This window comes from Corythoichthys intestinalis, chromosome 1 (assembly GCF_030265065.1).
Source record: "Corythoichthys intestinalis isolate RoL2023-P3 chromosome 1, ASM3026506v1, whole genome shotgun sequence".
Classification (NCBI taxonomy): domain Eukaryota; kingdom Metazoa; phylum Chordata; class Actinopteri; order Syngnathiformes; family Syngnathidae; genus Corythoichthys; species Corythoichthys intestinalis.
This window is the reverse complement of record NC_080395.1, coordinates 65,683,146-65,698,290: the sequence shown is the minus strand read 5'-3', so window position 1 is coordinate 65,698,290 and position 15,145 is coordinate 65,683,146. Positions and strand designations below refer to the sequence as shown.

General features: G+C 40.1%; 1 protein-coding gene across 5 annotated transcripts in view; it reads left to right on the top strand.

Annotated features, from left to right (window-relative positions):
- The first annotated feature begins 799 nt into the window (after positions 1–799).
- Positions 800–15,145, top strand: part of pacsin3 (protein kinase C and casein kinase substrate in neurons 3) — a 67,134-nt gene continuing 52,788 nt past the window's right edge. Inside the window, exons 1-3 of one of the 5 annotated variants that reach the window (XM_057838358.1) lie at positions 800–1,260; positions 4,445–4,523; positions 13,715–13,819. The gene's annotated coding sequence lies outside the window, so the exon portion shown is untranslated. Of the gene's footprint in view, positions 1,261–3,663; positions 4,524–13,714; positions 13,820–15,145 lie in introns of those variants that run through there. The other 4 variants (XM_057838341.1, XM_057838368.1, XM_057838376.1 and 1 more) reach the window with 4 other exon arrangements.

The following is a 15,145-nucleotide window of genomic DNA, read 5'->3' as shown; positions in this document are numbered from 1 at the left end:
TGATAAAATGCAATTTGTATGTATAATTTTATTTCCTGTTTCGATTGTCTTTGTTTTTACGTTGTATTGATTTAATGTGATTTTTATGATCTTCATGTAAAGCACTTTCAATTGCCTTGTGTTGAATTGTGCCATATAAATAAATTTGCCTTGCTTTGCCTTGCCTTGCCTGATAAAACTACTCTTAGATGTACATTTTTCTGAAAGAGTTACTCAAGTAAATGTACGGGGTAAATGTAATGCGTTACTACCAACCTCTGGCCTTGATACAATAAATCAATAAATAATCGGGTCCCGAGGATGAATAGATATTGACCCATGCTACAAAGCCACGCAGTATCAAGACGATCAGTTCACGAATGACGGAATTGTTTAGTGTCCATGAGAACAGGAACAACAAAACAAACAAACAAACAAACAAACAAACAAACAAACAAACAAACAACAAAAACAATCTGGGTGACGACTGACGACTTTTGCCTTCAGTCTGCAATAAAAAAAATGAAGTCATATTTAGATGATCAAGAAGATTATCATGAAAACACATCAAGAATGAAATCTTCTGCAATGGCACTTTGTAACCAGTAGATGGCTGCAAAACTTTGTAAATCAAACATGTTTCTATTTTATTTACAAATGATATAGTATGTATGCGTGATGTATTTATCTATGGATGTATGAATGTACGTATATATATCAATGGATAGATGGATGGTGACTATTTGAATTGATCTGGCTTTTCCCGACGGCCCGCGAAGGCAACACCACTGTGCGAGGGCGAGACAGTGAAGGGTTAAAGTGTAATAGGATGAATGGATATTGTGGCGTTCAGCATCTGATTACAGGGACGCTAGTCAGAATCGGGAAGGAAGGAACCGAGGGTGCCTTGCTGTCCTGCTTGAAACCGATTCTCAGATTTTTCTTCAGAGGAAAGCACGTGCGTTTTGGTGAAACGCGACCAAGTTTTTGACGGGAAGTGGATAAGACACCGCGCGGCCGAACATCTGAAGGTTTGACCTTAATATTAGAAACATGGCCGAAGGGGGACGTCGACGGGTCACTGTTAAATAGAAGTTGAGAGGATGTCGCACTTCATATAAGGTTACGTGCGAAAACAACACTACGTTGGACATCAACGGAGGTTTTTTTTTTTTTTTTTTTAACATCTGACTGTTCGAGCGTCAGCCTGGGAGGGAAGCAACTGAGCGGCCGCAGGTGGATTTTACTTTTGGTTCGTTCCTCCAGCTCGGAGGGCAACAGGTAAGTAACTTCACCTGCTCGCACACGATGACATCGTAGCGCTAGTACTCATCTAGGAAAAGAACAATAAACGAAACGTTTGTTAAGCCATGAAATCGGGCTCTGTGTACCAAATAGCTGACATATGGCGCTTGGTGACGCTTGTTTTACGAATTTTGTGATGTAGTCATTCAGTCACTGGTGCTTCTGATTATACTTTTGTTTTATTGTGGGAATTTTGTGGTCTAAAACCACCAATATTACACCTTTAGTGGAGATGCAATGTACTTTCACCATCAAATTCTTCTTTTTAACAGCACTGACACTATGCAAATACTAATATACGTTAAAGGCATGTTAGGTGTCATTTTTTAAGCGGCCACTACCACTAAACTAACAGCTATGTTATTGAGTTTGGGTTTTCACGTTTTTAATTTTTTTTTCCAAGTGTGGAAAAAGCACAAGTGGAACCCCCTACTCCAGGTATAATTAACTCATTGCTTGACCTTGACAACGAAAACATCCAAAATCATGTTTCAGTGCCATGGACGGCACTAACTGACTGGGATAGGCTGGCAATGATCATTCACTGCAAGCCCCTTGCAGTCAAAATGTCTAGCACCGTCAATGGCAGCCAATAAGTTGATGCTGCCTTTGCTTTGCTTATTACTAAGCATCATATGATTGTTTGGCTACGAGTTAAATACTGGTTTACTCTCAGGTTTGAATTCCATCTCCAATGTTTACAAGAAAAAGAAAACATTACAAAGGATATTGCAAGGAGGATGTCAGTGACATGCAGTGATAGTCAAAGTAACTGCTGGTGAAGTGGGTGCGGCACAAGGAAAACCTCAACCCTGTGTGGTGTTCATTTATAAACACAACTTCTAAAACTGTTTAAGGGAACATTCAGTCAATGTAGGTACAAGTTAGACTTTCATATTGGGAAGCAGATTGACAGGTTTATATTACATGTCAGATAAGTGTGAGAAACAAGGGCACAAGGCCTGTTAAATAATATCCTGTCCCAAAAGATTTCATCAGTTTGGCCTCTTTTAAGCCAGTGGTGTGTAGTCTAATTGAAATTGGAATCCACGTGGCGGGGATTGGGAAACCCTGACAACCACTAGTATACAGTAAAAGCCCGCTCTGTGGGTGGAGGAGCAGGGAGTTAGGTAAAATCCTCTTGCAGCTTCAAGCTGTGGAATTTTCTGGAAACTTGAAACATGCCATTGCTTGATGTTAATTTCCACCCGTTCTATCAGAACACTGGTTGGCTCAGATAGCCAAGCCTATCTTCCAGTGTTTTCCCAAAGTAATCTCACTTTTGTGCCACTTAGATGAATAAATAAAATCCAAAAACCAATTGCCAACGCTGTGCACAGAAGTGTGAAGTGTTTTCCTGGGTGAACAGCAGGACCATCAGATTCTGGGTTAATCTTTGGCAGTGTTGCATGCGATATGTAGCGGATTATGCCAAGCCAGCGTCCCTAGGAGTGTGGATGGCGGAGAGGCGGTACTGGCCCAATCGCTGTAGTCGTTATGGAATGAAATGAGCTGGGAGAACAGCTGAATGTGTGGGAACAAGGCTGAGTTATCCCTTTCTCTGATAGCAGCTATATTTGCTTGTCTGTGATGTGCCCTTGTTAATTTCCTATAGTCAGTTGTAACACCGAATTGAACGGTCACATGCTTTTTTCCCCTTTCTTTTCCCCTAGAGCCACAGGCTGACGTGAGAGCCAACAACTACATCACTCAGTACGCTAATATTGACATTCTCTGGGTTGAAATGAATTACAGCCTTCAATCTATGAAACAAAATTTAAAAACCCTAAAATACAGAAATGTGGTGGTCTAAGTGCATTCCTGTTTTTGGCTGTGACTACATAACACTGAACCTAGTCTTCCTTATATTAGGTACTACACATTTTCAGGGAAAAAATATCACTTTAACTCATCCAAAACCTTTCGTGACTTTATTTTTTTCAACACCTGCTGGAAAAGACGGACAGTTGTCATCAATTACATCACAAGAGATGATTTGTCTGTGAAGATGATTGGTGACAGTTTAACCCTGGACCAAAGAGGTCTCTGTAAACTCATTGGGAACAGAGGCAGTGAATGTTGGCTCCCTTATAATATGTCTTTTTTTCTAACTTTCTCTGCTAATTAATTTATACTGTCTTGATGTTTAATCCATTGTTTGTGCTACTTTTACAACCTTTGTTGTGTTTTTGCTAAATTTTTAATGCATGATTTAATGCATTGACTACTGTCGTTCTCGTAATATACCATAGAAAAGTGGTGTTGTTTTAACGTGGAATCAAAAAAACATTGCTTAGAGATACAATGTAGGACAGACTAAGTTATTGTATAATACAATAATTTAGTCTGTCCTACATTGTTTCGATGACATCACGTACAACCAGACTCAGAGATAGTTTTTTTTCCCATGGCCATCTGCGTTCTCAACACTGAACAGCACCAATTGTTCATGATGCTGCTATGTAGCGACTTTTGCACAATAATTTATTCTTTGTCTTTAATTTAGTAGTATGTTTAAGTTGTGTGTTATTTTACTGTCTTGTGTTTTATGGTACCACAGAGTAGCTTTCCAATTTCGTTGTTTGCTTGGCTTGCAATGAAAACAAAGGAATTGAATCTAATATTATTAGAATAGCTGAATGAATTGAGCAGTTAACTGATATTTATGGTATACAAGTAGGTTTAATATTTCTTGACAAGCTTTTATATACATAAGAACAAATGACAATGTAAAATATCCACACAGATTAGTATCCAAGAAATAAACTGAAAAATAATTTAACAAAGACTACATTTTCAATAGAATGACGGTATGTAGTTAAATTGTTGTTGTGGTCCTTTTGCTTTCATTCACAACCCTTTGCCAAAGCAGGTTATTTTAGCTGCATTAGTTAAACAGCTTTGACCTCCTTCCTACAAGGGCTTAGGGCGTCGCTTGTTCTTTCATTAGCCTTGACCAACATGCTCTCTGTGTGGCATTTCACCACAACTCCTCAAATGTGCCACCTTCTGACCACTTCTGAGCCTTATAATGGGCAGCGTATCCTGCTTGAGCCTAGCAAGTGTCATTCTACAGGGGCCTCTCGAAACTACGTGCTGCTGCTCTACTGTTTAACAAGCCTTGTCTTCCTTTCTGCTGTCTCACCTTTTGCTTGTGCAGGCTTTATTTGCTCCTCTGTCTCCCAGACCTGAGGAGACATCCTTTGGGACATCTGTCCTTCTGTTTCGTTCCTGCTAAGGTAAGTGCTGCCAGCTCACTACCCAACTCTGATGATTTTTTTTTTCTCTATTCCTTCTTTACAATTAATTTGGGTTGTTGTCTTCTTTGTCCTTTGGATCTTTATTGTTTTTAAGATGAGAACTTTGAGTAATGGCAGAAAGCATTGTTTATGAAATCATTGTGAACACTTAAAGCTAAATGTTTATTGTAGACTGAAGAAAGCTGGATGTTGACACTCTACTGAGCTTCCCCCCCCCCCCCCCCCCCCCCCCAGTCAAATGACCTTTGTACAAGCAAACACCCCTTAAACTATACCAGGGTGTCATGAGCCACATGCTTTGGAGCTTGTTTGTTTTAATTAACACTGAACTCCTTAGGTTTTTATTCCTCTATAGTGTATACTTGTAGTGTTACTTCAACCACTATTGCCCCAATGGCACCTATTCAGTGATCCAAAGAACAGAGGCCTTTCTACACTCACCGGCCACTTTATTAGGTACACCTGTCCAACTGCTCGTTAACACTTAATTTCTAATCAACATGGCGGCAACTCAGTGCATTTAGGCATGTAGACATGGTTTAAGACAATCTCCTGCAGTTCAAACCGAGCATCAGTATGGGGAAGAAAGGTGATTTGAGTGACTTTGAACGTGGCGTGGTTGTTGGTGCCAGAAGGGCTGGTCTGAGTATTTCAGAAACTGCTGATCTACTGGGATTTTCACGCACAACCATCTCTAGGGTTTACAGAGAATGGTCCGAAAAAGATAAAATATCCAGTGAGCAGCAGATCTGTGGGCGGAAATGCGTTGTTGATGCCACAGGTCAGAGGAGAATGGCCAGACTGGTTCGAGCTGATAGAAAGGCAACAGTGACTCAAATAACCACCCGTTACAACCAAGGTAGGCAGAAGAGCATCTCTGAATGCACAGTACATCGAACTTTGAGGCAGATAGGCTACAGCAGCAGAAGACCACGCCGGGTGCCACTCCTTTCAGCTAAGAACAGGAAACTGAGGCTACAATTTGCACAAGCTCATCGAAATTGGACAATAGAAGATTGGAAAAACGTTGCCTGGTCCGATTAGTCTCGATTTCTGCTGCGACATTCGGATGGTAGGTTCAGAATTTGGCGTCAACCACATGAAAGCATGGATCCATCCTGCCTTGTATCAACGGTTCAGGCTGGTGGTGGTGGTGGTGTAATGGTGTGGGGAATATTTTCTTGGCACTCTTTGGGCCCCTTGGTACCAAATGAGCATCGTTGGAACGCCACAGCCTACCTGAGTATTGTTGCTGACCATGTCCATCCCTTTATGACCACAATGTACCCAACTTCTGATGGATACTTTCAGCAGGATAATGCACCATGTCATAAAGCTGGAATCATCTCAGACTGGTTTCTTGAACATGACAATGAGTTCACTGTACTCAAATGGCCTCCACAGTCACCAGATCTCAATCCAATAGAGCATCTTTGGGATGTGGTGGAACGGGAGATTCTCATCATGGATGTGCAGCCGACAGATCAACCAACTGTGTGATGCCATCATGTCCATATGGACCAAACTCTCTGAGGAATGCTTTCAGCACCTTGTTGAATCTATGCCACGAAGAATTGAGGCAGTTCTGAAGGCAAAAGGGGGTCCAATCAGTTACTAGCATGGTGCACCTAATAAAGTGGCTGATGAGTATAGTTTATGTCAATTTTTTTCTGGACAATATTTTACTGTAGTTTTGGTGTTAATCCAACGTTGCACCAGTCAAATTACACAGAAAATTGCATTAAACAATTGGCCAGAGAACCTTTCATTATGCAAAATACAGTTTTCAAATATTTCTGGGGCCTGTTCAGACTTGTGTCGAAACCAGTGTGTTGCGTTAGTGGAGAATCTAGTAGTGTCACTGTCTCATGTAATGTTTAGAGTTTGATCTACATCAAGCATAGTGCAATGGATTAAAACAACAGTTTTAAAAAAAGCACATTTCAAAACAGATTATTTTAAAATCTGCTTGTTTTTGGGATGTGACCACTGATACTTTGTTAGATGTTGGCAGCTAAAGCAAAAAATATCCCACTCAAAATAGCTCTGTTTATAGATTTTTTTGGAACCTCCAGGCCCTAATGGGTGCCTTTAGAAACCATCCCAAATTTTGCTGGAATGTAGAAAGGAAGCTTACAAAATATGCTAGTGGACCCATGCTTGCACTTGTGTAGAAGTATATAGTAAGGGAGTACAATAATCAGATTAATGACAGCGAGTTTACTAGTGGGGCTTATGAGGTCTGGACTGTCCTCTCTATCCATCCCTCCTCCTCCTCCTCTGGCCTGACCCACTTTGTTATAAACCAACAATCACTATCTACTGCCTTTTCATATCATCAGATCTGTCTGTAGCTATTGTGTTTTCAGTTGCATGCAATATATGTATTTTTATTCAAGCCAAAATGAAGGCACTACAAGACCCCATTAATAGTGATGAACACGTCTTTTGTCAAGGAGTTGTCTATTCTGAAACTAAGCTTTTAATTGGGGGAAAAAAGAAGGGGAAAAACCTGATATTTTACCAAAGTAACATTGACTGTCTATACGCACACTCCGGGTTGATCCATGGGTGGGGCAGGACCGTGCATGTCCTCCTGTGTCTTAGTTTGCCTTTTTCAATGAAAGGCAAAGAAAGTACAGAGGCAAAAAAGCAGGCAGACTGCTAGAGACAAGTGGGCGTCATACTCTAGTGTGGTCATGCTCAACGCTTGCACATGCACGTCTGCATTAAACTTAGCTGTACTTCAGTCAGTCCAGGTGCAATTTTTCTCCTCACTGTTGGAATTGAGGTGAATGACCTTAAGTTCATGAACAGTGACCAGGCAGTGAGGCACCCACTTGCAGGAACACATGTGCATGTCCCTTGTAAAGTATTGTCGAGAATTTGCAGTGGTAAATGTTTAGCATTATTTTGCATATGTGCATCTGCTGTGGATGACGCAACATTGATGCTAGTTTTTTAGTCAACTGGCACGAAACCTTTAGAACATCATCAGGTTGAGGTCAATGATGAAGTTTTACCTATGTGGTTACAGTATTAGCTGATTCTGTGGAACTTCAACACTTTTGCACCTTCAGCGGGAGCACAACTATTTTTTGAAAACCACACCCTTATATTCAGACGTACTGAAAGTTTTCTTCAAGTAGTATGTGTGAACCTTTGTCACTGCTGACTCAACCTTCCTTAACCATGACAACTACACTAAATGTTTAAACACAACCCTTTAGGTCGCATGGACACGCATTGTGCTGTCCTGTAGGGTGCACGAGTAGTAATTAGCAACCCTGAGTAAAGTCAGTTTTCTCATACGCCCACGTGTTCTAGCTTGCTGGTGGCAGATTCCTCGGCTGTTCGCATGACTTCCATTCACCTGTGAGACAACCTGTCATATTTCAGTTCCTGTGCAAATTGGATGTCTAAACTGGATTTGCTTGTGACTGAAAGGTGTTAATTTAAATTAATTTAAATTTCCTTTCCTACGCAAATATAAAGCACACAGTCAGTAACAGTGTACTATTATAGACTTCATAATGTATTCACTGGGCCCGGGGCCGATAAATGGGGGGCCTGCATTGTTGGCGAGGCCGTCAAAGCTGACAGAGTGGAATCACAAAGAGCTTTTTTTGTTAAAAATTATTATGAATAAATGCTTAAATCCCTGAATTCTTAATAGATATGGACGTAAAACAGTCTCGATTCTTGGTTACAAGAAAAAAAAAAAACGTGCAGTTAGCATTTATTTTACGTAAATATGGCGAAGTACAATGCTCGTCCGTTAGTAAATGAAGCTAGCGGCCGACTGATGTAAACAGAGCTTTTCCGGTGAAAATTATTCTGAATAAATGCTTGAATCCCTGAATTCATTATAGATATGGACATACAGTGCCTTGCAAAAGTATTCGGCCCCTTTGAATCTTGCAACCTTTCGCCACATTTCAGGCTTCAAACATAAAGATATGAAATTTAATTTTTTTTGTCAAGAATCAACAACAAGTGGGACACAATCGTGAAGTGGAACAACATTTATTGGATAATTTAAACTTTTTTAGCAAATAAAAAACTGAAAAGTGGGGCGTGCAATATTATTCGGCCCCTTTACTTTCAGTGCAGCAAACTCACTCCAGAAGTTCAGTGAGGATCTCTGAATGATCCAATGTTGTCCTAAATGACCGATGACGATAAATAGAATCCACCTGTGTGTAATCAAGTCTCCGTATAAATGCACCTGCTCTGTGATAGTCTCAGGGTTCTGTTTAAAGTGCAGAGAGCACTATGAAAACCAAGGAACACACCAGGCAGGTCCGAGATACTGTTGTGGAGAAGTTTAAAGCCGGATTTGGATACAAAAAGATTTCCCAAGCTTTAAACATCTCAAGGAGCACTGTGCAAGCCATCATATTGAAATGGAAGGAGCATCAGACCACTGCAAATCTACCAAGACCCGGCCGTCCTTCCAAACTTTCTTCTCAAACAAGGAGAAAACTGATCAGAGATGCAGCCAAGAGGCCCATGATCACTCTGGATGAACTGCAGAGATCTACAGCTTAGGTGGGAGAGTCTGTCCATAGGACAACAATCAGTCGTACACTGCACAAATCTGGCCTTTATGGAAGAGTGGCAAGAAGAAAGCCATTTCTCAAAGATATCCATAAAAAGTCTCGTTTAAAGTTTGCCACAAGCCACCTGGAAGACACACCAAACATGTGGAAGAAGGTGCTCTGGTCAGATGAAACCAAAATTGAACTTTTTGGCCACAATGCAAACCGATATGTTTGGCGTAAAAGCAACACAGCTCATCACCCTGAACACACCATCCCCACTGTCAAACATGGTGGTGGCAGCATCATGATTTGGGCCTGCTTTTCTTCAGCAGGGACAGGGAAGATGGTTAAAATTGACGGGAAGATGGATGCAGCCAAATACAGGAACATTCTGGGAGAAAACCTGTTGGTATCTGCACAAGACCTGAGACTGGGACAGAGATTTATCTTCCAACAGGACAATGATCCAAAACATAAAGCCAAATCTACAATGGAATGGTTCAAAAATAAACGTATCCAGGTGTTAGAATGGCCAAGTCAAAGTCCAGACCTGAATCCAATCGAGAATCTGTGGAAAGAGCTGAAGACTGCTGTTCACAAACACTCTCCATCCAACCTCACTGAGCTTGAGCTGTTTTGCAAGGAAGAATGGGCAAGAATGTCAGTCTCTCGATGTGCAAAACTGATAGAAACATACCCCAAGCGACTTGCATCTGTAATTGGAGCAAAAGGTGGCGCTACAAAGTATTAACGCAAGGGGGGCCGAATAATATTGCACGCCCCACTTTTCAGTTTTTTGTTAAAAAAGTTTAAATTATCCAATAAATTTTGTGCCACTTCACGATTGTGTCCCACTTGTTGTTGATTCTTGACAAAAAATTAAAATTTTATATCTTTATGTTTGAAGCCTGAAATGTGGCGAAAGGTTGCAAGGTTCAAGGGGGCCGAATACTTTTGCAAGGCACTGTAAAACAGTCTCGATTCTTGGTTAAAAGCCAAAAAAAAAACCTTGCAGTTAGCAGTTATTGTACGTAAATGTAGCGAACTATAATGCCAATGCAGCAGCGGCTAATTTCTCCCATTGATTTTTTTTCACGTTTCGAAGTGTATGCATGGTACGAAAAATATAATAATTATCATGAATCCTCATACAAATCACTCCTAAGACAATCCTTCCTGTTTGTATGCGGTACAGCTTTCGTACTTTTTCAACAGAAATCCGGCGTTAGAACGCTCTGTGCGTGTGTTTGTGAATAGCTCCTCTTGATGTGGGGGGCCCCCTACTTGAATGCGAGGCGCAGTGGATGACCGATCATACCCGTCAATACATTATGAAGTCTATGGTACTATAGACAGGATATATAGAAATGGGTGTTTTAGGTCCAATATAGGCTGTTTCTATATATATTCTTTAGGTAAAAGATCAGATGTGTGAGATTAATAGTCTTGTCATGTACCTGTATATGTTCTCAAGCATGAGTATAATATAGTGTAGTGTACTTAGATTTACCTGCACATACTGCAGAGGGACGAGTTTCACACAGTGTTATTCTTATAATGAGGTCATGAATATTAGGATTTAATTTCCACGAGATGGATAAAAAAAACAAAAGAAATCGTTGACAAAACCAGCACATTGTACAAAGTCAAATTAAAAATAAATAGAATTGAAGAACGAAGAATTGAAATTGCGGTCCCTTCTCAAAGTTTCTTCACCCTTTTTCCCCAATGGGTTTTGTTTTTTTCCTTGCTCAACTTGGGGATTACATGAGCAATGCCTTTGATTAAGGGGTATAAAAATTTGAACTACATTTTTTATGCACAGATTCTTTAAATGTGTATTCTTAAATGCTAATGTATACTGTTCTTGAGGAATTTTTTTGGTGTAACAGTAACATTTAAACCACACTTGATCAAACATTATTATTATTGTTTTTGTCAAAAATTATTTTGAAGTTTAATTATCTGTCCTCTTGATGGTTTTTGCTCTACAGTGGTACCTCTACTTACGAATTTCTCTAAATACAGAATTTCAGGTTAAGAAACACCTTAACGGAAAAATACTGTCTCTTATCACGAAAGAAATTTCAGGATATGATAGGCAAAAATATGTCATGGCTGGGACTCGCAGCTCCCAGAGTTTACTAACCGTAACATTACACATCTTACTGGCATCCAAATGGCTCAGCGGGACCTCTACTGTATGTGTATGCGTGTATCCCAACATCCTTTTCATTCGCTCCCCGTGTTACGCTACCTTTATATGAGTCTATTAACTTTTATTCTTTACTCTATTCATGTTTTTTTTTTTTTTTAACATTATGCACAACTCTGTTTTTATGTTTATTGTGCAATAATCTAATTGTAACATGTATTTATTACATGTTTTGATGCACTTTTATACATTATAAAATATTTATGTCTGAATTTTGGGGGGCTTGGAACGGATTACGGCATTTACATGGAAAACACGTTACAGAATTTTCAAGTTACGAAACCATTCCAGAATCCACAACCAAAAAATTTCATAAGTAGAGGTACCCCTGTATTGTTTTTAGAATAATTTGGACAAAATAGAAAACAAACAAAAAAGCAGGCATGAAAATCTCTCACCCTTCGGCGCAATTCGCCGTTTTGAAGTCAAAAAGGGTGACCTGTGTAAATTGCGTCGATCCGAGGAGAAAATTTTCAAGGGGGGGGGCTCGGGAGATTTTGGCCAAAACATTGACTAATTTCAACCAAACATAGGAGGGTACACTGTTATGTCCTGTCTCTTCAATGCCAAGCTTGGCTGCACGTCGGCCACCTAAAGCCCCGTCACCCAGTTGTAATTTTGGAAGAGACAAGAAACAATTACTAGCTGGCAGATTCTAAGTCCATCTAACTAACTAACGTCATGTTTTATTGAAGTTGCCTGTCGTGATATGCAATGAGTCCATTTATCACACGGTAAAGAAAATTGAGGGTGGAAATTTTCATGGCTGCTTTTTATCGTCGCGTGCATGCATACATTTGTGCGTGTGTGTACACGTGCGTGTTGATGGCATGTGAGGCTCAACTTCCTTTCACAGATGTTTATTGTTCATCAACACACCGTAGAATTATAGTTCAGACATACAAAACAAGGAAACACATCTACAAACACTGTAAAAGTTTGCATTGCTACATTGAGGCTAATGGGGGGGAAAAGACAACCTACTTTAGCCTGCTATAAAATATTGGCAGTCTTCTCCAAAACGCAAACTTGTGGTTAAAAGGTGACACTTCAAACATGGAAAATAGCTGTGGCCTATATTACGAATGGAGTTCAACCTCCCCAGAAGTAATCCTGCTTACCAGCGGGTAACCGAAGTTGACAAAACCTGGTTATCTAGTTTGTGGTCAATTGGTGCTACGACGCTGATTATGAGGTTGATTAGTCGAACCTGTGTCAACCCAGTCAGTTACTGCGCGTTCACATAAAAGGGGGCGGAGACCAGAGTCAAACACTACTTGTGACGATGGCACGGGCATCTTACTTTACGGAGGAGGAATGCACGATAATCATGCGGAGTTATGAGGAATTAAAATCCACACTCACCGTGAAATCCAACACCACTTCAGCGAGTAGAGCGCGACTGGCCTGTTGGCAGCGAATTACAGATCGTATGATTTGTGAATGCGTCAATATGCCAGTTTACTCATGTCCATGAAAACAAATAAAACCTGCTGTCAGGACAATAAACATTTGGTACGTTAACTGTAAGAAATAATTTATCGTGCATCACCATATGAAGAAGGAGGGTTGTATGTTTAGTCCCATTGACTGTATGAATATGTATGTCCTTTGAACATCTTCAGAGTAGAGGTTAGATCGGGCCTAAAAAAATCCAGCCTGACCCGGCCCGAGCCGATCACTTAACTTGATTTGCAGTCCAGAGCCCGAACCTCCCCCCCGCAATTTCATGTTATATTTGTGAGGACTCAGGAGAAGAAGGAAATACGGTAGTTGATGCGTGGTTGCGTTTTGTGTGATCACATTTATGACGATTCCTGTTCCATAATGACAAAAAATTAAAGCCAGTCTTATGTAACGAATTCCCACCGTTAAACTAGACTGTAAAATGCATATTCAGTAAACATTTATATGTTTTATATTTGTGTGTCTGTTCTATCTGGCGGATAGTGGATTTGGCATTTATTTTAATCTCTTCCAGTTGGCAGAAAAAAATGCGAGTTTTCTCAATGTTTAAATAGTCTACATATTTTTATGATTATTATAAATGCATTTACACAACGAAATGACGATGGAAAAGTTTATTAAATATATTTCTTGTATTAGAGCAAAGCTCCACATTCGTTTACATTCAGCGAAGCCGACACAGGTTTCTGAATAGCATTTTCAACAATCAATTTCAAGCGTTTCCATACCCCACTCCTACCACTTTCCGAATCGCACGACATACAGTGTTCTTACTCAGATATTCAGCATCACTGATGGAATACATATATTGTCCGCTGGCGAAAGAGCGGAATCTGCGCGGTTGTGAAGGCCTGACTTTGGCAGGTTACATTACTGATGTCCGCCTCGATCAGCTGGCACAGGTAACGAATTCCCTCAGCTGAAAATCTATATCTTTCATGCAGAACATCATACGAGTACACCAGCGGATTCTGGCGGTCTCCAAAAACCCGTGCCCTCTGAAGAGAGCCCCTCACAATCCGTGCGCCAATGTCGTAAGGGTCGTCCAGGTACGCTGTCATTGTCAAGAGGACACGTCCGCGGAGGAGTGCTGTTTAAATAGAGCGTGGTTAATTGGAATCCTGGGGTTAAGCAAGATCTAACTCTGAGACGACCAGGTTTGCCGTGTGGCGTGTGTTGCCATGGCAACATTCCCTGGTTTCAACATATCCACCTTTCGTAGTCCCACTTAGCCGATAAATTATGCTGCACGTGATGAAGTTACCCTCAAAGTTACCCTGCCCGATAAATTATGCTGCACGTGATGAAGTTACCCTCAAAGTTACCCCGCTAAGCCAGAAAACTGGCTTGGTAGTACAGGCCACAGGTTAACAGCATTTGCAAACGAAAAAAATGAAAAACAATTATTACTGACACCACATGCAATGACAAAAGGAGCTTTTTTTCTGCGGAGTGTAAAGCTTACTGTTAGCGGTTTAGCGAACGTACTTCCGGTGAACATTTCAAAATAGCACTTCATGTTTGTCATATAAATAACGATTTCTGGAGTTAATCCCACATACTTCAGAATTCAGATTCTACACTAAGAATAGCTTTAAAATGACACCCTTTAAGAAAAATCTGATTGGTAATGATCAGTGACCACAATAATAATGCTAGAAATTTTTTAAAGAATTGTTTTGAATCATGTTTGAAAGGCGAAGTCAGTATTCTGTATGTTTACATTCCATTATTTTGCACTAGTTAATGCTATCAGCATTTGACCTCATTGTTTATTTGTGATTTATTGTTGTTATTTACGTGTTTATTCATACTTTAATAAAGAATTGAGGTGTTCCAAAATGTTTTTGTTAAATTACCGTATTAAGAGTAATCAAAAATTTCATTGCTAAATTAGTTTAAAAAAAAAAAAAAAAAAAAAAAAAGATTAGTCGACTAATCGTAAAAATAGACGGCTGACTAATCGGGAAAAAGTTTGTCTTTTGGGCGTACCGGAACATATTACCTCCACACAGTTCTCACCTTATTAACCCCTGACCTATTTTCATGCCTGAAAAAAGTTACCTAAGAGATGATATTAAAAAAACGTATGTAAGAATGTATTACCGGTGATAATTCATTTTGAGAACTACAGTCAAAGCAATTGTATAATTTTCATGCAAGCAGCTTACTGTTCACAGCTCGCATTTACAGTACAGTGTATTGCAGGATAAATGATTGGAATGCCATACAGCTACCATGCCAAACACGCCCAAATTTAGATAATGGAGTCAGGACTTGGGCCTTGAGCAATGGTTGTTTTCACTCAAGTTGTTGTGTCTTCAGCAGGAAGTTGTTTAGCCTTGAAAGAAGGTGCTGTCCAATGACCAAACCGC